This window comes from Tachyglossus aculeatus, unplaced genomic scaffold, assembly GCF_015852505.1.
Source record: "Tachyglossus aculeatus isolate mTacAcu1 unplaced genomic scaffold, mTacAcu1.pri scaffold_67_arrow_ctg1, whole genome shotgun sequence".
In the NCBI taxonomy this organism is placed as follows: domain Eukaryota; kingdom Metazoa; phylum Chordata; class Mammalia; order Monotremata; family Tachyglossidae; genus Tachyglossus; species Tachyglossus aculeatus.
In genome coordinates this window covers 130796-156942 of record NW_024045089.1, presented here as the reverse complement: position 1 = coordinate 156942, position 26147 = coordinate 130796, and the positions used below count along the sequence as shown (strand labels likewise).

The following is a 26147-nucleotide window of genomic DNA, read 5'->3' as shown; positions in this document are numbered from 1 at the left end:
CTAGAGCCCGGCCCGGAAGTCAGAAGGACCTGGGTTCTAATCACACTTCCATCACTTGTCTGTTGTGTGGCTTTGGGCAAGTCACTTAACATCTCTGGACCTCCGTTTCTTCGTCTGTAAAACGGGCATTTAAGTCACACTCCCATGTGGGATAGGGACTGCATCCAACCTGATTACGTTGTAATTACCCCAGTTCATAGACCATTGCTTGGCACATACTAAGTGCTTAACGAGTACCATAATTACTAACCCACAATGCCCTTGATGGTCAAGGTCCCTTGAGGTACTTGGGGCCCCAAGCCTCTTCAGCCTATTCGCATCTGCTGCTGAGTCAACTCACCTGGGTCACATCCTCTCTGTCTTAAGGCTTTCCAAGTTAAATAATTAGTTCATCTTAATAATAATACTAATGATAATGATGGCATTTGTTAAGCGCTTACTATATGCAAAGAACTGTTCTAAGCGCTGGGGGGATACGAGGTGATCGGGTTGTCCCATATGGGGCTCACAGTCTTAATCCCCATTTTACAGATGAGGTAGCTGAGGCCCAGAGAAGTGAAGTGACTTGCCCAAGGTCACATAGCAGACACGTGGAGGAGCCGGGATGGGCTCTTCACTTAAGACCTGTTGTCTAGTGGAAAGAGCACAGGCTTGGTGTCGAGGGAATCGGGCTCTAATCCTGGCTCTGCCACTGGCCTGCCGGGAGACCTTGGGTAAGTCACTGATTCTCGCTCCATCACGTTTCCTCACCTGCAAAACGGAGCTACGACATCCGTTCTCCCCCTTTCTTAACTGGGCATCTTGGGTGCTTCAGGGACTGCACCAACTGTGACTTTTGTTAATGATACTTTTTAGTGCTTTTTATGTGCCAAAGACCTTACTAAGTGCTGGGCTAGTTACAAGATAATCGGGTCCTACATGGGGCTCACAGTCTAGCTAGGAGGGAGCCCAAGTATTGAATTTGCATTTTACTCAGTCAGTCAGTCGCATTTATTGAGCACTTGCTGCGTGCAGTGTGCCGTATTAAGTACCACACAACAATAAATGGACATACTCCCTTCCCGCAATGAGCAGACATTAACATAAATAAATTACACAGATGAGGGAACTGAGGCACGGAGAAGCAAAGTGACCTGCACGCTGGTAAATTTCCCCAAGAACATCGCCTTCCTTAAGGACTGAGAACTACTACATGGGGGATTTTTCTTCCGTGTGAGGTCTCCGGGGACCGACCACGGCCGAGGTTTGGCCGAAAGCCTTTTCACGCCCGTTCCGTCTGTGGACTTTCGCTCCATTGTGAACCTTCTGGTTGTTAATGAGGGTTGACCCTTGACCAGAAGCCTTCCCGCACTCGGCACATATGTAAGGTTTCTTTCCGGTGTGAATTCTCCAGTGATTCACCAGGTCCGAGCCCTGACTGAAGCCTTTTCCGCAGTCGTCGCATCTGTAGGGCTTCTCCCCAGTGTGGATTCTCTGGTGTTTAATGAGGGTCGAAGAGTCCCCGAAAGCCTTCCCGCAGCCGCCGCACCTGTAAGGCCTCTCCCCGGTGTGACTCTTTTTATGCGTCGCCAGGACGGAGTGGTCACTGAAGGCCTTCCCACATCGGCCGCAGCGATAGGGTCTCTCTCCCACGTGGATCCTCTGGTGCCTCGTCCGGGCCGAGTTATGACTGAAGACCTTTCTGCACTCGTTACATCCGTAGGGCTTCTCTCCGATGTGAATCCTCTGATGGTTGATGAGCATCGAGCGATCGCCGAAGGCCTTCCCACATCGTTCACACCCGTAGTGCCTGGCCCCGGTGTGAATCCTCTGGTGGTTGATGAGGATGGAGCGTTGCCTGAAGGCCTTCCCGCACTCGCTGCACCCGTACGGCTTCTCTCACGTGTGGATCCGCTGGTGCTTGATGAGGGTCGAGGAATCCCGGAAGGCCCTGCTGCAGTGGCCGCAGCGGTAGGGTTTCTCGCGGGTGTGGATCCTCCAGTGTTTCGTCAGGGCTGAGTGCTCGCTGAAGACCTTCCCGCACTCGCTGCATCGGTAGGGTTTCTCCCCGGTGTGAATCCGCCGGTGGGTCATGAGCATCGAGTGGTCGCTGAAGGCCTTCTCACACTGGTGACACCTGTAGGGTTTCTCTCTGGTGTGGATTCTCTGGTGCGTAACAAGGGTGGAGTGTCGACTGAACGCTTTTCCGCATTCCTTACAGCTGTGAGACGCCAGGGAGGACTTCTTACAGGGCTCTCCGGGGACCCCCAAACCGGCATCCCGCCCGGGAACTTTTCTCCGTCTCCCATCTTCCCGGCTCTGTCCCTCCATGGAAGGCCCGGGGGTGGTCTGGGAGAGCTTCCCGGAGACCGCCCCGTGGGAAACGGCTTCCCTGTTCCCCTCCGGCTTCTGGAAAACGGCTTCCCTGTCCCCCTCCGGCTTCCGGGCAATGGGCTCGCTGGTTTCGGTTGGGGTTTTACAATCTGGAATGGACAGAAATGGAAAGGTCAGCCATCTCTCGGGTTGCTTATTCGGGTTACGGGAGTGAACGTGGTAACTTGTCTACCAACGGATAGATTTGCGACGGGGTGGGGGCGGTGTCGACCAGTCGATCGATCGATTGAGCGGTTGATATTTCTTCAGTCGTATTTATTGAGGTTAGTCCAGTGCTCTGCACACAGTAAGCCCTCAAAATATATGGCTGAATGAATGAATTGAGCGATTGAGTGCTTGATATTCCTTCAGTCGTATTTACTGAGCTTAGTCCAGTGCTCTGCAGACAGTAAGCGCTCAATACATACGACTGAATGAACAAATTGAGTGATTGAGCGCTTGATATTCCTTCAGTCATATTTATTGAGCTTAGACCAGTGCTCTGCACACAGTAAGCACTCAACAAACACGACTGAATGGACGAATTGAGCGATTGAGCGCTTGATATTCCTTCAGTCGCATTTATTGAGCTTAGTCCAGTGCTCTGCACACAGTAAGCACTCAAAAAATATGATTGAATGAACGAATTGTGCGATTGAGCGCTTGATATTCCTTCATTCGTATTTATTGACCTTAGTCCAGTGCTCTGCACACAGTAAGCGCTCAATAAATACGATTGAATGAATGAATTGAGCGATTGAACGCATGATATTCCTTCAGTCGTATTTATTGAGCTTAGTCCAGTGCTCTGCACACAGTAAGCGCTCAATAAATACTAAGCACTTGGGAAGTACAAGTCGGCAAAATCTACCCCACAACGGGCTCCCAGTCTAGAAGGGGGAGACGGACAACAAAACCAAACACATGGACAGGTGTCAAGTCGTCAGAGCAAACAGAATTAAAGCGGATGCACATCATTAACCAAATAAATAGAATATGCACAAGTAAAGTAGAGTGATAAATCTGTACAAACATCTATACAGGTGCTGTGGCAAGGGGAAGGAGGTAGGGCGGGGGGCATGGAGGGTGGAGAGGAGAAAGGTGGTTCAGTCTGGGAAGGCCTCTTGGAGGAGGTGAGCTCCCAAGCGCTCAGTACAGTGCTCTGCCAATGGTAAGCACGCAATTCATTCATTCATTCAATCGTATTTATTGAGCGCTTACTGTGTGCAGAGCACAGGACTCCCGAAGGGATGCATGAGAGGCCAGGCTGCTTCTCCAGTGTGGCTCAATGGGAAGAGCCTGGGCTTTGGAGTCAGAGGTCATGGGTTTGAACCCGGCTCCACCACTTGTCAGCTGGGTGACTGTGGGAAGTCACTTCACTTCTCTGGGCCTCAATTCCCTCATCTGTCAAATGGGGATGAAGACTTTGAGTCCCCCGTGGGACAACCTGGTCACCTTGTAACCTCCCCAGCGCTTAGAACAGTGCTTTGCACATAGGAAGCACTTAATAAATGCCATTATTATTATTATTATTATTGTTATTATTATTTATTATTATGCATGAGAGTCCAGGCTGCTTCTCCAGGGTGGCTCAGTGGGAAAAGCCCGGGCTTTGGAGTCAGAGGTCATGGGTTCGAACCCGGATCCGCCACTTGTCAGCTGGGTGACTTTGGGCAAGTCACTTCACTTCTCTGGGTCTCAGTTCCCTCATCTGTCAAATGGGAATGAAGACTGTGAGCCCCCCGTGGGACAACCTGATCACCTTGTAACCTCCCCAGTGCTTAGAACAGTGCTTTGCACATAGGAAGCGCTTCATAAATGCCTTTATTATTATTATTATTACTGTTATCCATCGAATGAAAACCCCCTGGCTTCTCGCCAGCCGAGGGCAAAGTGCTCACCGAGGGAGAGGAGGTTCTGGTAGTTCTCCAGAATCACGTCCCAGTAGAGGCGGCGCTCGGCGGGCCCCAGTTTCGTCCACTCCTCGGGGCTGAAGGTCACGGCCACGTCCTCGAACGTCAGCGACCCCTGAAAGGTCACAGCATCTCCTCGCTCTGTTCCTGCCCCGTTCCCCCTCGCCCCCCTAGGGGAGTTGGGGAGATGGGGGAGCTGCAACCAGTACTTAGCACAGCGCCTGGCACAGAGTTAAGCGCTTAACAATATCACAAGTATTATTATTATCAGCAGGGTTGGAGGAGCCCACTGTTGGGCAGGGACCTCCTCTATATGTTGCCAACCTGGACTGCACAAGCGCTTAGTACAGTGCTCTACACACAGAAAGCGCTTAATAAATACGATTGAATGAATGAATGAATGAAAGGAGAAAAACATTCATAAATATGATTGAATGAATGAATGAAAGGAGAAAAACATTCATTCATTCATTCAATCGTATTTATTGAGCGCTTACTGTGTTTGGAGCACTGTACTAAGCACTTGGGAAGTCTAAGTTGGCAACATCTAGAGACGGACCCTACCCAACAGCGGGCTCACAGTCTAGAAGGGGAAGACAGAGAATTAAACAAAACATATTAACAAAATAAAATAAATAGAATAAATATGTACAAATAAAAGAAATAAATACAGTAATAAATAAAATAAATAAAACAAAGGAGCCCGTCATCATTGGTATTTATCATTCATTCATTCAATCGTATTTATTGAGCGCTTACTGTGTGTGGCGCACTGTACTAAGCACTTGCATTTATCTAGCACTCACTATGAGAAGCAGCGTTGCACAGTGGAAAAGAGCCCGGGCTTTGGAGGCAGAGGTCATGGGTTCAAATCCCGGCTCCGCCAATTGTCAGCTGGGTGTCTTTGGGCAAGTCACTTCACTTCTCAGTGCTTAGAACAGTGCTTTGCACATAGTAAGCACTTAATAAATGTCATTATTATTATTATTATTCTCTGGGCCTCAGTTCCCTCATCTGTCAAATGGGGATGAAGACTGTGAGCCCCATGTGGGACAACCTGATCACTTTGTAACCTCCCCAGCGCTTAGAACAGTGCTTTGCACATAGTAAGTGCTTAATAAACGCCATCATCATCATTATTATTCTCTGGGCCTCATCTGTAAAATGGGGATTAAGACTGTGAGCCCCTAGTGGGACAACTTGATCACCTTGTAACCTCCCCAGTGCTTAATAAATGCCATCATTATCATTATTATTCTCTGTGCCTCAGTTCCCTCATCTGTCAAATGGGGATGAAGACTGAGCCCCATGTGGGACAACCTGATCACCTTGTAACCTCCCCAGCGCTTAGAACAGTGCTTTGCACATAGTAAGCGCTTAATAAATGCCATCATTATTATTATTATTCTCTGGGCGTCATCTGTAAAATGGGGATTAAGACTCTGAGCCCCCCGGGGGACAACCTGATCACCCTGTAACCTCCCCAGCGCATAGAACAGTGCTTTGCATATAGTAAGAGCTTAATAAGTGCCATCATTATTATTATTATTATGTACGGAGCACTGTCCTGGGTACTTGGGAGAGCACGATGCAATAGTTGGTTGACACGCTCCCTGTCCACAACCAGTTTACAATCTAGAGGCCTGGCACATAGTGAGCGCTTAACAAATACTACTATTACTATTCTTAATAATAATGATAATGACGATAATAATAATAGGAATGGTATTTGTTAAGCGCTTACTATGTGCCAAGCACTGTTCTAAGCGCTGGGGGAGATACTAGGTCATCAGGTTGTCCCCCGGGGGGCTCCCAGTCTTCATCCACATTTGACAGAGGAGGGAACTGAGGCACAGGGAAGTGAAGCGGCTTGCCCAAAGTCACCCAGCTGAGAAGTGATATTAGAGGGGGAGACAGGCGTCTGTCAATGGATGAATGGTATTTATTGAGCGCTTACTTTGCGCAGAGCACTGGACTAAGGGTTTGGGAGAATACAGCGCAACAGAGATGGTGGGCACATTCATTCATTCAGTCAGTCATTCAATCGTATTTATTGAGCGCTTACTTTGTGCACAGCACTGTACTGAGTGCTTGGGAAGTACAAGTCGGCAACACATAGAGACGGTCCCTACCCAACAGTGGGCTGACAGTCTAGAAGGGGGAGACAGACAACAAAACAAAACATATTAACCATATAAAATAAATAGAATAAATATGTAGAAATAAAATAAATACATAAATAGAGTAATAAATATGTACAAACATATATACAAGTGCTATGGGGAGAGGCAGGCATACATTAATCAAGCTATCGGTGGTATTTATTGAGCGCTTCTTGTAGTAAATGTAGCTTTGTATTGTTGTATTGTCCCCTCCCAAGCGTTTAGCCCAGTGCTCTGCACACAGTATGCGCTCAATAAATGCGTCGGAATGAATGAATGAATGTAGAGCACTGTACTAAGCTCTTAGGAGAGCACAGTACAACAGAGTTGTAGACACGTTCCCTGTACACAACAAGCTCACGGTCTAGAGGACGAGAAGTTGAGACTGCCACCCTGATTGTTTTGCGTCTACCCCAGCGTTTAGTACAGTGTCTACCCCGCACGGTGATGGGGGGAGTATCCAGCCGAGAGCGTACGTCCAGTCCAGTCTGGGCCCGGGTTCGGAACTCAGGCCATCCTTGGGACGCTGCGAGGGGGAGCTCGCTGCGGGCAAGGAGGGCGTCTGCTTATTGTCCCACTGTCCTCTCCCGAGCGCTTAGTACAGTGCTCCGCACATAGCAAGCGCTCAATAAATACGACTGAATGGAGAAGCAGCGTGGCTCAGTGGACAGAGCCCGGGCTTCGGAGTCAGAGGTCATGGGTTCGAATCCCGGCTCCACCATATGTCTGCTGTGTGACCTTGTGCAAGTCACTTCACTTCTCTGTGCCTCAGTTACCTCATCTGTAAAATGGGGATTGACTGTGAGCCCCACCTGGGACAACCTGATCACGCTGTATCCCCCCAGCTCTTAAAACAGTGCTTTGCACATAGTAAGCGCTTAACAAATGCCATCATTATTATTATTATTAGGTCATGGGTTCTAATCCCAGCTCTGCCAATTAATAATAACAATAATAATGGCATTTATTAAGCGCTTTAATCCCCCCATTTACCTCCTTCCCTTCCCCACAGCACCTGTATATATGTATATATGTTTGTACATATTTATTACTCTATTTATCTATTTATTTTACTTGTACATATCTATTCTATTTATTTTATTTTGTTCGTATGTTTGGTTTTGTTCTCTGTCTCCCCCTTTTAGACTGTGAGCCCACTGTTGGGTAGGGACTGTCTCTATATGTTGCCAAGTTGTACTTCCCAAGCGCTTAGTACAGTGCTCTGCACATAGTAAGAGCTCAATAAATACGATTGATGATGATGATGATGTGCTCTTTCCACTGAGCAACGTTGCTTCATAACCCATTTCCTCTTGGGAAACCCAGCAACAATTTGTCCAAGTCTCACTGGACATTACCTCAGCGTTTAGAACAGTGCTTGGCACATAGGAAGTGGTTAACAAATGCCATTATTATTATTATTATTGCTAATTGTTATTATTGTTGTATTTGTTAAGCGTTTACTATGAGTCAAGAACAGTTTTAAACGCTGGGGTAGATACAGGTTAATCAGATTAGACCCAATCCCTGACCCTCATGGGGGCTCACAGTCTTAATCCCCATTTTACAGATTAAAATCTAGAAAAGTCTAGGAAGCAGCATGGTTTAGCAGAAAGAGCCCGGGCTCGGGAGTCCGAGGTCTTTGGTTCTCATCCCTGCCCCGCCACTTATCAACTGTGCGACTTTGGGCAATTCATTTCGCTTCTCTGGGCCTCAGTTATCTCTTCTGGAAAATGGGGATGAAGTCTGTGAGCCCCAAGTGAGACACCCTGATTTACTTGTATCTATCCTGGCGCTTAGAACAGAGCTCGGCACATAGTAAGTGGTTAATACAAACCATCATTATTATTATTATTACAGATGAGGCAACTGAGGCATAAAGGAAGTGAAGTGACTTGCCCATGGTCACCCAGAATACAGGTGGCAGAGCAGGATTAGAATCCAGGTCCTCTAACTCCTTCTACTGTTTCATGCTCAAATATTATTGATTGACTGACCTGCTCTTTCCACAGTCACTCAAGGAAGACTCTGGGCACAGTTTGGGGGAAACCATGTCCCAGTAGAGGAAAAAATGGAATTGTACAGCCTTGATCTTGTTAAGATACACTAATCATCCGAGTCTTAGACTCCCTCTGGAAATGACTAGACGATACTATCAATCAATCAATCGTATTTATTGAGCGCTTACTATGTGCAGAGCACTGTACTAAGCGCTTGGGAAGTACAAATTGGCAACACATAGAGACAGTCCCTACCCAATAGTGGGCTCACAGTCTAAAAGGGGGAGACAGAGAACAGAACCAAACATACCAACAAAATAAAATAAATAGGATAGAAATGTACAAGAAAAATAAATAAATAAATAGAGTAATAAATATGTACAACCATATATACATATATACAGGTGCTGTGGGTAAGGGAAGGAGGTAAGATGGGGGGATGGAGAGGGGGACGAGGGGGAGAGGAAGGAAGGGGCTCAGTCTGGGAAGGCCTCCTGGAGGAGGTGAGCTCTCAGCAGGGCCTTGAAGGGAGGAAGAGAGCTAGCTTGGCGGATGGGCAGAGGGAGGGCATTCCAGGCCCGGGGGATGACGTGGGCCGGGGGTCGACGGCGGGACAGGCGAGAACGAGGTACGGTGAGGAGATTAGCGGTGGAGGAGCGGAGGTTGCGGGCTGGGCAGTAGAAGGAGAGAAGGGCGGTGAGGTAGGAGGGGGCGAGGTGATGGACAGCCTTGAAGCCCAGGGTGAGGATTTTCTGCCTGATGCGCAGATTGATTGGTAGCCACTGGAGATTTTTGAGGAGGGGAGTAATATACCCAGAGCGTTTCTGGACAAAGATAATCCGGGCAGCAGCATGAAGTACGGATTGAAGTGGAGAGAGACACGAGGATGGGAGATCAGAGAGAAGGCTGGTGCAGTAGTCCAGACGGGATAGGATGAGAGCTTGAATGAGCAGGGTAGCGTTTTGGATGGAAAGGAAAGGGCGGATCTTGGCAATGTTGTGGAGCTGAGACCGGCAGGTTTTGGTGACGGCTTGGATTTGAGGGGTGAATGAGAGAGCGGAGTCGAGGATGACACCAAGGTTGCGGGCTTGTGAGACGGGAAGGATGGTAGTGCCGTCAACAGAGATGGGAAAGTCAGGGAGAGGACAAGGTTTGGGAGGGAAGACAAGGAGCTCAGTCGTCGACATGTTGAGCTTTAGGTGGCGGGCGGACATCCAGATGGAGATGTCCTGAAGGAAGGAGGAGATGAGAGCCTGGAGGGAGGGGGGGAGAACAGGGACAGAGATGTAGATCTGGGTGTCATCAGCGTCGAGATGATAGTTGAAGCCGTGGGAGCGAATGAGGTCACCAAGGGAGTGAGTGTAGATTGAGAACAGAAGGGGACCAAGTACTGAACCTTGGGGAACCCCCACAGTGAGAGGAAGGGAGGGGGAGGAGGAGCCTGCAAAAGAGACTGAGAAAGAACGACCGGAGAGATAAGAGGAGAACCAGGAGAGGACGGAGTCTGTGAAGCCAAGGTCAGATAGCGTGCTGAGGAGAAGGGGGTGGCCCACAGTGTCAAAGGCAGCTGAGAGGTCGAGGATAATTAGGACAGAATATGAGCCGTTGGATTTGGCAAGCAGGAGGTCATTGGTGACCTTTGAGAGTGCAGTTTCCGTGGAATGAAGGGGACGGAAGCCAGACTGGAGAGGGTCGAGGAGAGAGTTGTTGTTGAGGAATTCTAGGCAGCGCGTGTACACAACTCGTTCAAGGAGTTTGGAAAGGAATGGTAGGAGGGATATGGGACGATAACTAGAAGGTGAGGTGGGGTCAAGAGAGGGTTTGTTTAGGATGGGAGAGACATGGGCATGTTTGAAGGCAGAGGGGAAGGAACCAGTGGAGAGTGAGCGGTTGAAGATGGAAGTTAAGGAGGGGAGAAGGGATGGAGCGAGAGATTTCATAAGATGAGAGGGAATGGGGTCAGAAGCACAGGTGGCCGGAGTAGCACTTGAGAGGAGGGAGGAGAGCTCCTCTGAGGATACCGCTGGGAAGGATGGGAGAGTAGCAGAGAGTGTTGAGAGCCGGGGGGATGGAGAAAGGAAGGAAGAGACTTTGGGGAGGTCGGACCTGATGGATTTAATTTTGTTAATGAAGTAGGAGGCCAGATCGTTGGGGGTGAGGGAAGGAGGAGGGGGAGGAACCGGGGGCCTGAGAAGGGAGTTGAATGTACGGAAGAGCTGGCGGGGGTGATGGGCATGGGTGTCAATAAGGGAGGAGAAATAGTTTTGTCTGGCAGAAGAGAGGGCTGAGTTAAGGCAGGAAAGGGTAAACTTGAAGTGAACGAGGTTGGCATGGTGTTTAGACTTTCGCCAGCAGCGTTCGGCAGCTCGAGCATAAGAGCGAAGGAGGCGGACAGTGGCAGTGATCCAGGGCTGTGGGTTAGTGGTGCGAGAGCAGCGAAGGGAAAGGGGAGCGAGTGAGTCTAGCTGAGTAGAAAGGGTAGAGTTGAGAGCAGTAATCTGATCATCAAGACTGGGTAGAGAGGAGAGGGCGGCGAGTTGGGGTGTGAGGCGCTCTGAAAGATGGGTGGGGTCCAGAGAGCGGAGATCTCTGTGAGTGAGTAATACGGATTTACAGGGGAAAGGAGTGTGAGCGAGGAGGCAGGTGAGAAGATTATGATCAGAAAGAGGGATTACAGAGTTGGTGAGGGTGGACACAGTGCAGCGGTAGGAGATGATGACGTCGAGGGTATGACCAAGTTGGTGAGTGGGTGAGGTGGGGTGGAGGAAGAGGTTGGCAGCATCAAGGAGAGATAGAAGGCGGGCGGCAGAGGAGTCGTTAGGGATATCCATGTGGATATTGAAGTCTCCGAGGATCAGAGTGGGCATGGAGAAGGAGAGAAGGAAGGTGAGGAAGGGGTCAAAGTCGTTAAAGAAGTTGGAAGTGGGGCCGAGAGGGCGGTAGATGACGGCTACAAGAATCTGGAGGGGGTGGTAGAGGCGAATAATGTGGGCTTCAAAGGAAGGGAAGGAAAGGGAAGGGGGAGGAGGGATAGTGCGAAAGCGACATTGGGGGGCGAGAAGGAAACCGACACCTCCTCCTTTTCCGGTGAGTCTGAGGAAGTGGGAGAAGAAGAGGCCTGCACTGCAGAGAGCGGCAGAAGAGACTGTGTCGTCCAGCGACAGCCATGTTTCAGTTAGGGCGAGGAGGAGTAGAGAACTGGAAAGGAAAAGGTCCAGGATGAAAGGGGTCTTACTTAAAACGGAGCGGGGGTTCCAGAGGCCACACTTGGCAGCAGCTGTCGAGGGTGGGGAGGGAGGGGGAAGGGTGCGAGGGGTGGGGAGGGTTTGGATTGGGATGAGTTGGCGGGGGCCTGGGCGGGGAGAGTGGGAAGGGGGGTGACGATGTTAAAGGAGAACTGGGATGGGGTGGGGGCGGGGAGAAGGGGAGGGAGGGGGCCGGGAGGGAGAAGCGGAGGACCTGCGCTGGACTAGACTGCAAGCTCACCGTAGGCAGGGAATGTGCCTATTTTATTGTTACAGTGTACTCTCACAAGCGCTTAGTACAGGGCTCTGCACGCAGTAAGCGCTCCATAAATGAGTTCTCTGGCTCTTTTCACAGTCACTCAAGGAAGACTCTGGGTACAGTTTGGGGAAAACCATGTCCCAGTAGAGGAAAAATGGATTTGTACAGCCTTGATCTTGCTAAGGTACCCAAATCATCCGGGTCTTAGACTTCCTCTGGCCATGACTAGACGATACTAGACTGCAAACTCACCGTGGGCAGGGAATGTGCCTATTTTATTGTTACAGTGTACTCTCACAAGCGCTTAGTACAGGGCTCTGCACGTAGTAAGCGCTTCGTAAATAAGTTGATTGTTTGAGCCACTAAACAACTGATTTGGCAGCGATTGCGTATGTATTTTGCAAGCCGCTGACGAGACCGTTTAACGGTGCCGATCCGTCCCGTTTTCCTTCCAGGACAATCGTACGGCGCTAAGAGAATTCCTGCTTCTGGGATTCTTGGAGGTCCGGGAGCTGCAGCTGGTCCAGGCCGCGCTGTTCCTCCTGGTCTACCTGACAGCCCTGATGGGGAATCTCCTCATCGTCGCCGTCACCGTCCTCGACCGGCGCCTCCACACCCCCATGTACTTCTTCCTCGGGAACCTGTCCGTCCTCGACATCGGCCTCATCTCCGTCACCGTCCCCAAATCCATCCACAACTCCCTGACGGACCAACGGTCCATCTATTATTGGGGCTGTGTGGCTCAAGTCTTTTTGGTGGTCCTGTTTTCTGGGTCCGAGCTGTTACTTCTAACGGTGATGTCCTACGACCACTATGCGGCCATCTGCCTCCCCCTGCGCTACGGGCTCATCATGGACCGAGGGGCCTGTGGGATGATGGCGGCTGCCTCCTGGCTCGTCGCGGGGCTCTTCGGGGCGATATACACAGCAGGGACGTACTCTTTGGGCTTCTACGGACTCCTAGAGGTCCAGCAGTTCTTCTGTGATGTCCACTCCCTCCGGAAGATCTCTTGTTTGGGTCGCCCGTCGTCATCGATACCAGTGTCGCCTTTGGCGGCATCTTTTCTTACAGCTCTTTCATCTCCATCGCGGTCTCGTACACACGGATCTTCCGGGCCGTGCTGAGGATGCCGGCCGCCGAGGGCCGGGCCAAAACCTTCTCCACCTGCTTGTCCCATCTCGTCGTCGTGATTTTATTCGTAGCCAACGGAACCTTCACCTACCTCAAGCCCGTGTCTGACTGCCCCTCGGCCCTGGACCTGCTGGTGTCCATGTCCTACACCGTGGTTCCCCCCCTTCTAAACCCCCTCATCTACAGCCTGAGGAACCGGGACGTGATGGCCGCCCTGGGGAGGGTTTTCGGGGGGTGTCCATTTCTCCAGAATAAAGCCCCCCCTCCATCTGCCCTGCCAGCGGCCCCCTGAGACGTTTCCTAGCCCCCTCCCCCAGTGCTGATCTCCCCCGAATCTCTTCTCTCCCTCCTCACCCTTCACCAACTTCCCAGCTTCCTCACCCTTCCCTGACCACAGTGGCCATTCTTTACTTTTTTATGGTATTGTTAAGCACTTACTAACCACTACCAATGATAATAATGGCATCGGTTAAGCGCTTACAACGTGCCGAGCACTGTTCTAAGAGCTGAGGAGGTTACAAGGTGATCAGGTTGTCCCACGGGGGGCTTAGACCAGTGCTTTGCACATAGTGAGCGCTTAATAAATGCCATTATTGTTATTAGTATTATCCCCATTTTACAGATGAAGTAACTGAGGTGCAGAGAAGTTAAGAGACTAGGTTCCAGGCGCTTTTCTAAATTCTAGGGAAGATATGAGCTAATCAGGTCAGACACAGTCCGTGACCCACAAGAGCTCACCGCCTTAATCCCCATTTTCCTGTATATATGTATATATGTTTGTAGAAAGTTATTACACTATTTATTTATTTTGCATGTACATATTTATTCTATTTATTTTATTTTGTTAATATGTTTTGTTTCGTTGTCTGTCTCCCCCTTCTAGACTGTGAGCCCGCTGTCGGGTAGGGACCGTCTCTATATGTTGCCATCTTATACTTCCCAAGCGCTTAGTCCAGTGCTGTGCATACAGTAAGCGCTCAATAAATACGGTTGAATGAATGAATGAGGCCCAGAGAAGTGAAGTGACTTGCCCAAAGTCACCCAGCTGACAATTGGCAGAGCCAGGATTTGAACCCATGACCTCGGACTCCAAAGCCCAGGCTCTTTCCATTGAGCCACGCTGCTTCTCAATAATAATGGCATTTATTAAGTGCTTACTATGCTCCAAGCACTGTTCTGAGAGCTGGGGTAGATACAAGGTGATCAGGTTGTCCCCCGTGGGGCTCACAGTCTTACTCCCCATTTTACCGATGAGGTCACTGAGGCCCAGAGAAGTGAAGTAACTTGCCCAAAGTCACACAGCTGATAAGCGGCGGAGCCGGGATTAGAGCCCACGAACTCCGACTCCCAAGCCTGGGCTCTTTCCACTCAGCCACGCTGCTTCTCTGCTTGTAGACCAGAATCAATCAATCAATCAATCAATCGTATTTATTGAGCGCTTACTATGTGCAGAGCACTGTACTAAGCTCTTGGGAAGTACAAATTGGCAACACATAGAGACAGTCCCTACCCAACAGTGGGCTCACAGTCTAAAAGGGGGAGGCAGAGAACAAAACCAAACATACCAAAAAAATAAAATAAATAGGATAGAAATGTACAAGTAAAATAAATAAATAAATAAGTAAATAAATAAATAAATAGAGTAATAAATATGTACAACCGTATATACATATATACAGGTGCTGTGCGGAAGAGAAGGAGGTAACATGGGGGGATGGAGAGGGGGTCGAGGGGGAGAGGAAGGAAGGGGCTCAGTCTGGGAAGGCCTCCTGGAGGAGGTGAGCTCTCAGCAGGGCCTTGAAGGGAGGAAGAGAGCTAGCTTGGCGGAGGGGCAGAGGGAGGGCATTCGAGGCCCGGGGGATGACGTGGGCCGGGGGTCGATGGCGGGACAGGCGAGAACGAGGTACAGTGAGGAGATTAGCAGTGGAGGAGCGGAGGTTGCAGGCTGGGCAGTAGAAGGAGAGAAGGGAGGTGAGGTAGGAGGGGGCGAGGTGATGGACAGCCTTGAAGCCCAGGGTGAGGAGTTTCTGCCTGATGCGCAGATTGATTGGTAGCCATTGGAGGTTTTTGAGGAGGGAAGTAATATGCCCAGAGCGTTTCTGGACAAAGATAATCCGGGCAGCAGCATGAAGTATGGATTGAAGTGGAGAGAGACAGGAGGATGGGAGATCAGAGACAGACCAGAAGCTTGTGAGGGCAGGGAATGTGTCTGTTATATTGTTATACGGTAATAATAATAATACTGTTGGTATTTTTTAAGCACTTACTATGTGCCCAGTACTGTTCTAAACGCTGGGGAGGTTAAAAGGTGATCAGGTTGTCCCACGGGGGACTCACACAATTTTAATCCCTATTTTATTCATTCATTCAGTCTTATTTATTGAGCGATTACTGCGTGCAGAGCACTGTACTAAGCCCTTGGGAAGTACAAGTTGGCAACATATAGAGATGGTCCCTACCCAACAGCGGGCTCACAGTCTACTTTACAGATGGGGCAACTAAGGCCCAGAGAAGTGAAGTGACTTGCCCCAAGTCACACAACTGACAGTTGGCAGAGCCGGGATTTGAACCCATGACCTCTGACTCCAAAGCCCGGGCTCTTTCCACTGAGCCACGCTGCTTCTCCCAAGGGCTTAGTACAGTGTTTTGCACATAGTATGCGCTGAGAAGCAGTGTGGCTCAGTGGAAAGAGCCCAGACTTTGGAGTCAGATGTCATGGGTTCAAATCCTGGCTCCGCCCATTGTCAGCTGTGTGACTTTGGGCAAGTCACTAAACTTCTCTGGGCCTCAGTTCCCTCATCTGTAAAATGGGGATTAAGACTGTGAGCCCCCCGTGGGACAACCTGATCACCTTGTAACCTCCCCAGCGCTTAGAACAGTGCTTTGCACAGAGTAAGCGCTTAATAAATGCCATCATCATTACTATTATTATTTATGTACACATTTATAATTCTATTTATTTATATCAATAGAAGCAGCGTGGCTCAGTAGCAGGAGTCCGGGCTCTGGAGTCAGAGATCATGGGTTCAAATCCCGGCTCCGCCAATTGTCAGCTGGGTGACTTTGGGCAAGTCACTTCACTTCTCTAGGCCTCAGTTCCCTCATCTGGAAAATAGGGATGATGACTATGAGCCCCTCGTGGGACAACCTGATCACCATGGAACCTCCCAGGCGCTTAGAACAATGCTTTGCACATAGTAAGCACTTAATAAATCCCATTATTTTTATTATTATCTATATACACATTTATAATTCTATTTATTTATATCAATAGAAGCAGCGTAGGTCAGTGGAAAGAGCCCGGGCTTTGGAGTCAGAGATCACGGGTTCAAATCCTGGCTCCGCCAATTGTTAACTGGGTGACTTTGGGCAAGTCACTTCACTTGTCTGGGCCTCAGTTCCCTCATCTGTAAAATGGTGATGAAGACTATGAGCCCCACGTAGGACAACCTCATCACCTTGTAACTCTCTGGCGCTTAGAACAGTGCCTTGCACATAGTAAGTGCTTAATAAATGCCATCATCATTATTATTACGTACTCATTTATAATTCTATTTATTTAATCAATAGAAGCAGCTACTGATAAACGCTATTATTATTATTATTATCATCACTAATTCTATTTATTTCTATTGATGCCTGTTTACTTGTTTTGAAGTCTGTCTCCCCCCTTCTAGACTGTGAGCCCGCTGTGAGCAGAGATTGTCTCTATCTGTTGCTGAATTGTACTTTCCAAGCGCTTAGTACATTCCTCTGAACGCAGTAATCGCTCAACAAATATGATCGAATGAACACCAGCTGTACTGTGCTCTGATTACTAAGGCGTTCTGCATAATAATAATGGCATTTGTTAAGTGCTTATTAGGTGCCAAGCACCTTTATAAATACAGTAAGTGCTCAGTGAATACCAGCGATTGATTGATTTAGTGGATAGGGATTGCCAAGCACTTAACACAAACCTCTGCACACAGTAAGTACTCAATAAATACGATTAACGACGTGGATGATTGGACCCACCCCTGTTGGCAGCCCTGACCAGGAGTATTTCTACAGTTACACCCTGTTTCAGTTTTACAATGAGAGGATGCTTTATGGATTTAGTCTTCTAGACTGTGAGTCCACTGTTGGGTAGGGACCGTCTCTATATGTTGCCAACTTGTACTTCCCAAGCGCTTAGTACAGTGCTCTGCACACAGTAAGCTCTCAATAAATACGATTGATTGATTGATTGATTGATTTAGCCCCAGGGGTCCTGGAGGGGTGTAGTCCTTGAGGGATGGGAGGGCAAAGGAAGCAGGGAAACAAGGAATAATTTTGAAAGCCAGAGACTGGGGTGAGAGGGTTGAGAGAGGGAGAAAACTTGAAGTTGAGAGGATGAGGAAGGTCAGAAGAGATTTATTTATTTTACTTGTACATATCTATTCTATTTTATCTTGTTAATATGTTTTGTTTTGTTCTCTGTCTCCCCCTTCTGGACTGTGAGCCCACTGTTGGGTAGGGACCGTCTCTATATCTTGCCAACCTGGACTTCCCAAGCGCTTAGTACAGTGCTCTGCACACAGTAAGTGCTCAATAAATACGATTGATTGATTGATTGATTGATGGGAAGGGGCAGGGTTAAATGCCAGTGATTGATAAATTGAGTGGCTACCTCCCCAGGTGGGGTCACAAGGGAAGAATGACAGGTCAATAATAATAATAATAATAATAATAATAATAATGATGGCATTTGTTAAGCGCTTACTATGTGCAAATAATAATAATAAAAAAGGTATTTGTTAAGCGCTTACTATGTGCACAGCACTGTTCTAAGTGCTGGGGAGGTTACAAGGTGATCAGGTTGTCCCACGGGGGGATCACAGTTTTGTTTTGTTGTCTGCCCCCCCCTCTAGACTGTGAGCCCACTGTTGGGTAGGGACCGTCTCTATATGTTGCCAACTTGGACTTCCGAAGTGCTTAGTTCAGTGCTTTCCACTCAGTAAGCCTCAATAAATACGATTAATTGATTGATTGATTAATGGGAAGGGCCAGGGTTAAATGCTAGTGATTGATAAAATTGATTGTCTACCTCCCCACGTGGGGTCACAAGAGAAAAATGACAGGTCAATAATAATAATAACAATGATGGCATTTATTAAGCACTTACTATGTGCAAGCAATAATAATAATAAAGGTATTTGTTAAGCGCTTACTATGTGAAAAGCACTGTTCTAAGTGCTGGGGAGGTTACAAGGTGATCAGGTTGTCCCACGGGGGGCTCACAGTCTTCACCCCATTATACAGATGCAGGAACTGAGGCCCAGAGAAGTTAAGTGACTTGCCCAAAGTCACGCAGCTGACAATTGGAGGAGCCGGTACTTGAACCCATGACCTCTGACTCCAAAGCCTGGGCTCTCTTTTCCACTGAGCCATGCTGCTTCTCTGTTTGTTCTCTGTCAACCAAAGGTGTTTGATAATAATAATAATAATAATGATGGTATTTGTTAAGCGCTTACTATGTGCCGAGCACTGTTCTAAGTACTGGGGTAGATACAGGGTAATCAAGTTGTCCCACGTGGGGCTCACAGTCTTAATTCCCATTTTCCAGATGAGGGAACTGATGCCCAGAGAATAATAATAATAATAATAATAATAATAATAATAATAATGCCATTTGTTAAGCGCTTACTATGTGCAAAGCACTGTTCTAAGCACTGGGGGGGATACAAGATGATCACGTTGTCCCACGTGGGGCTCACAGTCCATCCCCATTTTCCAGATGAGGTAACCGAGGCTCAGAGAAGTGAGGTGACTTGCCCAAAGTCACACAGCTGATAAGTGGCGATAACCCAGTGCTTTGCAGGGGGTAAAATAAGTTAACCGGTGTAAATTCATTCTTTCATTCATTCATTCAATGGCATTTATTGAGCGCTTACTGTGTGCAGAGCACTATACTTAGTGCTTGGGAAGTACAAGTTGATGCAGATAGGAAAAATGATTCAGAGACCTGAGTTCAGACAGAGCAGTAGAGGTGGGAAAGTTGACTGCTCGCCCACCCACTCACCTCACGAGAGGTACGAGGGATGAACAGCCCCGATTCCAGCCAATTCTTCCCTTTCCTTTGGTTCCCCATCCGAGCTACATAAAGGATTCCCACGCTCCGGGAAAATTTGGCAACCTTTTGTGAGGAGATGTTAGCAGGAGACACGGCCCACCCAGGATGGGGTCATCTCAGACAGGGCCTAGCCGATTTTATTTGGTTAATATGCTTTGTTTTGTTGCCTATCACCCCCTTCTAGACTGTGAGCCTGCTGTTGGGTAGGGACCGTATCTAGATGTTGCCAACTTGGACTTCCCAAGCGCTTAGTGCAGTGCTCTGCACACAGTAAGCGCTCAATAAATACGATTGAATGAATCAGTGTCAGCCCTCCTCGATTTACAGGATCTTCGGCCTATTCCTCACATAGCCTGTTATTAAGCCCTGCATATAATGGAGTCGGTTATGCTAAGCCTTTAGGGAAAATATAGTCAATGCCACTTCTGCTGGAGTACGCGTGGCTAGGGTGGACAACACTTCACACATAGTAAGCGCTTAATAAATGCCGTCATCATTATTATTATGTGCAGAGCACTGTCCTAAGCACTCGGGAGAGCACAAAACAAGAGAATAAGCACAAATGTTCCCTACCCAAAATGAGATTGCAATCTAGGGAGGAAGGGCAGGGAGCATATCCACTAATTATGTTGTATTGTACTCTCCCAAGCCCTTAGTACAGTGTCTGACACATAGTAAGCCGTTATTGTAGTAAGCACTTATAACAGTATGGCTTAGTGGAAAGAACCGGGGCTTGGGAGTCAGTTCACTTCACTTCTCCGTGCCTCAGTTACCTCATCTGGAAAACGGGGATTAAAACCGGGAGCCCCCCGTGGGACAACCTGATCACCTTGTAACCTCCCCAGTGCTTAGAACAGTGCTTTGCACATAGTAAGCGCTTAACAAATACCACTATTATTATTATTATTATTATTCTTAGTAAGTGCTCGATAAATACCATTGATTGATTGATTGCCCGTAACAGGTTTACAGTCTAGACGGTGGGAAATGCAGTGTTCTGCACACAGTAAGTGCTCAATAAAAACCTTTGATTGATTTATATTTATATTTACATAAACGTTATTCTCCCCTGTATTCATTCAATTCATTCATTCAATAGTATTTATTGAGCGCTTACTGTGTGCAGAGCACTGTACTAAGCACCCTCTAAACTGTAAGCTCATTGTGGGCAGGAAGCGAGTCTACTTACTCTGTTGTATTGGACTCTCCCAAGCGATTAGTACAGTGCTCTGCACACAGTAAGTGCTCACTATATTCCATTGATTGATTGATTGACTGATAATTGACTGAATACACAATCCTGGGTAATGTGGGTGAAAATATAATAATAATAATAATAATGGCATTTATTAAGCGCTTACTATGTGCAAAGCACTGTTCTAAGAGCTGGGGTAGATACAAGGTAATCAAGTTGTCCCACGTGGGACTCACAGACTTAATCCCCATTTTCCAGATGAGGGAACCGAGGCTCAGAGAAGTTGAGTGACTTGCCCAAAGTCACACAGCTGACAAGTGGCAGAGCCGGGATTTGAATATCATTGATAGAATTGTTCCTGAGGCATAATCGATCCCCGCTGAAACTGTTCCGATTTCAGATGTTACTTCCTGGGTCACTCGTGGAGCGTACGTTGCCTACTTGTACTTCCCAAGCGCTTAGTACAGTGCTTTGCACACATTAAGCTCTCAATAAATATGACTGAATGAATGAGTGAATAAGACTGAGAAGCAGCGTGGCTCAGTGGAAAGAGGCCGGGCTTTGGAGTCAGAGGTCATGGGTTCAAATCCCGACTCTTCCAATTTTCAGCTGTGTGACTTTGGGCAAGTCACTTGACCAAAACTGTGCCTCAGTTCCCTCATCTGTAAAATGGAGATTAAGATTGTGAGCCCCATATGGTACAACCTGATCACCTTGTATCCCCCCAGCGCTTAGAACAGCGCTTTGCACATAGTAAGCACTTAACAAATGCCATTATTATTATTATTATTAGAGGGGACATGGGACAACCTGATCACCTTGTATCCCCCCCAGCGCTTAGAACAGCGCTTTGAACATAGTAAGCGCCTAATAAATGCCATCATTCATTCATTCATTCATTCAATCGTATTTATTGAGCACTTACTGGGTGCAGAGCACTGTACCAATAAATGAATAACAGCTATGGGAATAAGTGATGTGGAAGAGAGGGTGGAATGAATGAAGGCTGCAAATCCAACTGCAACGATGACGCAGAAGGGAGTGGGAGAAGAAGGTTTAATCAGCGAAGGCCTCTTGGAGGGGAGGTGTCTTCGGAATGGCTTGGAACGTGGGGAGGATCATTGTCGGACACGAAGAGGGATGGCATTCCAGGCCGGAGGCAGGACCTGGGTGAGAGGACATGGAGAGGTTGAGGTCCAGTGAGTAATCGGGCATTAGAGGAGCAGAGTGCGTTGGCAATGTTTTAATAGGAAAACAGGGGCAAGGTGCTTTAGAAAGGATTTGCTTGTAACCACCCTAGCACTTAGTAAAGTGCCTGGCACACAGTAAGCGCTTAATAATAATAATAATAATGGCATTTATTAAGCGCTTACTATGTGCAAAGCACTGGGGAGGTTACAAGGTGATCAGGTTGTCCCACGTCGGGCTCACGGTCTTCATCCCCATTTGACAGATGAGGTCACTGAGGCCCAGAGAAGTGAATGACTTTCCCAAAGTCACACAGCTGACAATTGGCAGAGCCGGGATTTGAACTCGTGAGCGGTCCCGTCTCTATATGTTGCCAACTTGTACTCCCCAAGCGCTTAGTCCAGTGCTCTGCACACAGTAAGTGCTCAATAAATACGATTGAATGAATGAATGAATGACCTCCGACTCCAAAGCCCGGGCTCTTTTCGCTGAGCTCGCTGCTTCTCGGAAGCAGCAAATAACAAATAGAATTACTATCGTCATCATCCCAAACTAAGCTCCCTTTTTCCTCAGCTCCCCCGCACTCCCCGTCACGCCAACTCACTCCCTTTCCTCTATCCCCTCCCAGCCCAACACCATTTGTGTGTATATGTACATATCTCCAATTCTATGTATTTATATTAATCAATCAATCAATCAATCAATCAATAGCATTTATTGAGCGCTTACTGTGTGCAGAGCACTGTACTAAGCGTTTGGGAAGTACAAGTTGGCAACCTATAGAGACGGTCCCTACCCAACATTGGTCTCACAGTCTAGGAGTGGGCTCACAGTCTAGTGCCTGTTACTTGTTTTGATGTCTGTCTCCCCCTTCTATTCATTTATTCATTCATTCATTCATTCAATCGTATTTATTGAGCGCTTACTGTGTGCAGACCACTGTACTAAGCGCTTGGGAAGTACAAGTTAGCAACATAACTTCTAGACTGTAAGCCCAGTGTGGGCAGGGATTGTCTCTCTTTAGTGCTGATTTGTACTTTCCAAGTGCTTAGTACAGTGCTCTGCACACAGTAAGTGCTCAATAAATACGACTGAATCAAAGAATGAATGAATATCATTATTATTATTAATCCCAGCTCCACCACCTCTCTGTTCAGTGACGCGAAATCTATAATTAATTATCTTTTTTAATGGTGTCTGTTTAACATTTACTATGTGCCAGGCACTGCATTAAACTCTGGGTTAGGGACAAGTTAATCAGGAGACACAGTTCCTTTCCCCTACGGGGCTCCCAGTCTTAATCCCCATCAAGCGCTTAGTACAGTGCTCAGCACAGAGTAAGCGCTCAATAAATATGATTGATTGATTGATTTTACAGACGAGGCAACTGAGGCACAGAGAGGAGGAGTGACTTGCCCAAGATCGCACAGCAGAAAAGTGGCAGATCAGCTCCTTTCGCTGCCCAGGCCCGGGCTCTACCCACTAGGCCGTGCTTCCTCTCTTTTCCCATCACTTTGTACTGTGCTTGAAACCTAGTAGGCACTTTGGTAGCATTAAAAAAATTGAGGTTATAGTCTTTCCCTCTAGTTCCTGCTTTCTCCCTGGGCAACTGTGACCCAAAGCTGTTCTCTCTGGTGCTCTAATGGCCTCTGATTGTGGCCCACGTCCTGTAGCAATGATTCCTGGTTAATATTCCTCCTCTAGACCTCTTCCCCCTGGCTGCCCTGTCTTTGTGGGACCACCACTAGCCCCACGGCCGCCTCTCACCATCCTCTGACCACTCCACCCTTGGTCTCTGGGATCTGCCCATCGCCCTCCTCCATCTTCTCTGTCTCTCCCGTCGTCCCCTCTGAGGCCCGTGGTTTCCAGTCCCGGTGCATTTTTGGGGATTGGGACGGCAATCAATCAGTCGATCAGTCGATGGGCTTTTATTGAACACTTACCGTTTGCGGAGCACTGTACTAAGCACTTGACAGGGTATAACGCAAAGGAGTTGGTAGACATGATACCCGCCCTCAAGAAGCTTACGGTCTACAGGGGGAGACGTACATTAAAGTCAATCAGGGTGAAGGGAAATAGCAGTTCACAAGACTATTTCTACGACTATCTTGGGGCTCGGGGAGTAACGGACTGCTTAAGGGGTACACAGCCAATTTCAGAGTAGACGCAGAGGGGAGACCGGACGAGAGAGATGGGTTTCAGCCACAGATTTTCCTCAAGGCGGCCTTTATGTTCCGGCTCCTTAGGCTGTAAATGAGGAGGTTCAGAGCGGGGGGCACCACGGTGTAAAACACGGACACCAGCAGGTCCAGGGCCTGGGGGGAGTCTGACACGGACTTGACGTGGGCGAAGATTCCGGTCGAGAGAAAAAGGGTGACGACGGCGAGGTGGGTCAAGCAGGTGGAGAAGGCTTTGGCCCGACTCTCGGTGGACGGGAACTTCAGCATGGCCGAGAAGATGCGCACGTAGGAGACGACGATGGAAACGAAGGAGACAAAACCAAATCCGATACCCGTGACCACGGTGACGTCAACGACAACGTGCGTTTCCGTACAGGAGATCTTTAGTAAGGAGGGCGCGTCGCAGAAGAACTGCTGGAACACGCTGGACTCGCAGAAGCTTAAGGTGAACGTCCCGGCGGAGTACATAGTCCCAGAGAGCTCCCCGCTGAGCCAGGAGGCGGCCGCCATCTTCCCACAGGCCCCTCGGTCCATGATGAGGCTGTAGCGCAGGGGGAGGCAGATGGCCGCGTAGCGGTAGTAGGACAACACCGTGAGGAAGGACATCTCCAAAGCGACAAACAGATCCACTAAAAAAACCTGGGTAACACAGTTTCTGAAATAGATGGATCTGTTGTTGACCAGGGCATCGAGGATGGATTTGGGGACGGTGACGGAGATGTAGCAGAGGTTGATGACGGACAGGTTTCTGAGGAAGAAGTACATGGGGGTGTGGAGGCGCCGGTCAAGAAGGGTGACGGCGACGATGAGGAGGTTTCCCGTCAGGGCCGCCAGGTAAACCAGGAGGAACAATGCGGCCTGGGCCACCTGCAGCTCCCGGACCTCTGAGAATCCCAGGAGCAGGAATTCCGTCACAACTGTGTGATTGACCATGTGGTCTGAGGACTGCCTGAGGGTACCAAGAAAGCAATTGAGTATTCACTCTTCCCCTGTTCCTCCCCCTCCTCCTTCCCTCACCCCCAACTATCTGGCCTCCTACTTCATCAGTAAAATTAACTCCATCAGGTCTGAGCTCCCCAAAGTCACTCCTCCCCCTTCTCCAACCCCCCGGCTCTCAACCCTCTCCACTACACTCCCATCCTTCCCAGCGGTATCCTCAGATGAGATCTCCTCCCTCCTCTCAAGTGCTACTCCGGCCATCTGTGCTCCTGACCCCATTCCCTCTCATCTTATGAAATCTCTCACCCCGTCCCTCCTCCCCTCCTTAACTTCCATCTTCAACCGCTCACTCTCCACTGGTTCCTTCCCCTCTGCCTTCAAACATGTCCACGTCTCCCCCATTCTGAAAAATAGTCTCTTGACCCCACCTCCCCTTCTAGTTATCGCTCTATCTCCCTCCTACCATTCCTTTCCAAACTCCTCGAACGAGTCGTCTACACCCGCTTCCTCCAATTCGTCAATGCCAAATCTCTCTTCGACCCCCTCCAATCTGGCTTCCGTCCCCCACATTCCACCGAAACCGCCCTCTCAGAGGTCACCAATGACCTCCTGCTTGCCAAACCCAACGGCTCCTACTCTATACTAATCGTCCTCGACCTCTCAGCTGCCTTCGACACTGTAGGCCACCCCCTTCTCCTCAACACGCTATCTGACCTTGGCTTCACAGACTCCGTCCTCTCCCGGTTCTCCTCTTCTCTCCGGCCGTTCATTCTCAGTCTCCTTCGCGGGCTCCTCCTCCCCCTCCCATCCCCTTACTGTAAGGGTTCCTCAAAGGTCAGTTCTCCGTCCCCTTGTCTTCTCTGTCTACACTCACTCACTCGGTCACCTCATTCGCTCCGACGGCTTCAACTATTATCTCTACGCTGATGACACCCAAATCTCCATCTCTGCCCCTGCTCTCTCTCCCTCCCTTCAGGCTCGTGTCTCCTCCTGCCTTCAAGACATCTCCATCCGGATGTCTGCCCGCCATCTAAAACTCAATTATGTCCAAGACTGAACTCCTTATCTTCCCTCCCAAACCCTGCCCTCTCCCTGACTTTCCCATCACTGTGGACGGCACTATCATCCTTCCCGTCTCACGAGCCCACAAACTCGGTGTCATCCTCGACTCCGCTCTCTCGTTCACCTCTAACATCCGATCGGTCACCAAAAACTGCCGCTCTCACCTCCCCAACATCGCCAAGATCCGCCCTTTCCTCTCCGTCCAAACCGCTGCCCTGCTGGTTCAATCTCTCATCCTATCCCGACTGGATGACTGCATCGGCCTCCTCTCCGATCTCCCATCCTCCTGTCTCTCCCTACTTCAGTCTACACTTCACGCCGCTGCCCGGATCATCTCTGTGCAGAAACGCTCTGGGCATGTTACTCCCTCTTCAAAAATCTCCAGTGGGTACCAATCAACCTAGGCATCAGGCAAAAACTCCTCACT

General features: G+C 48.8%; 1 pseudogene; it reads right to left on the bottom strand.

Annotated features, from left to right (window-relative positions):
* Nucleotides 1-1188: 1188 nt before the first annotated feature.
* LOC119923893 lies at nucleotides 1189-24187 on the bottom strand (annotated as a pseudogene).
* Nucleotides 24188-26147: the final 1960 nt, after the last annotated feature.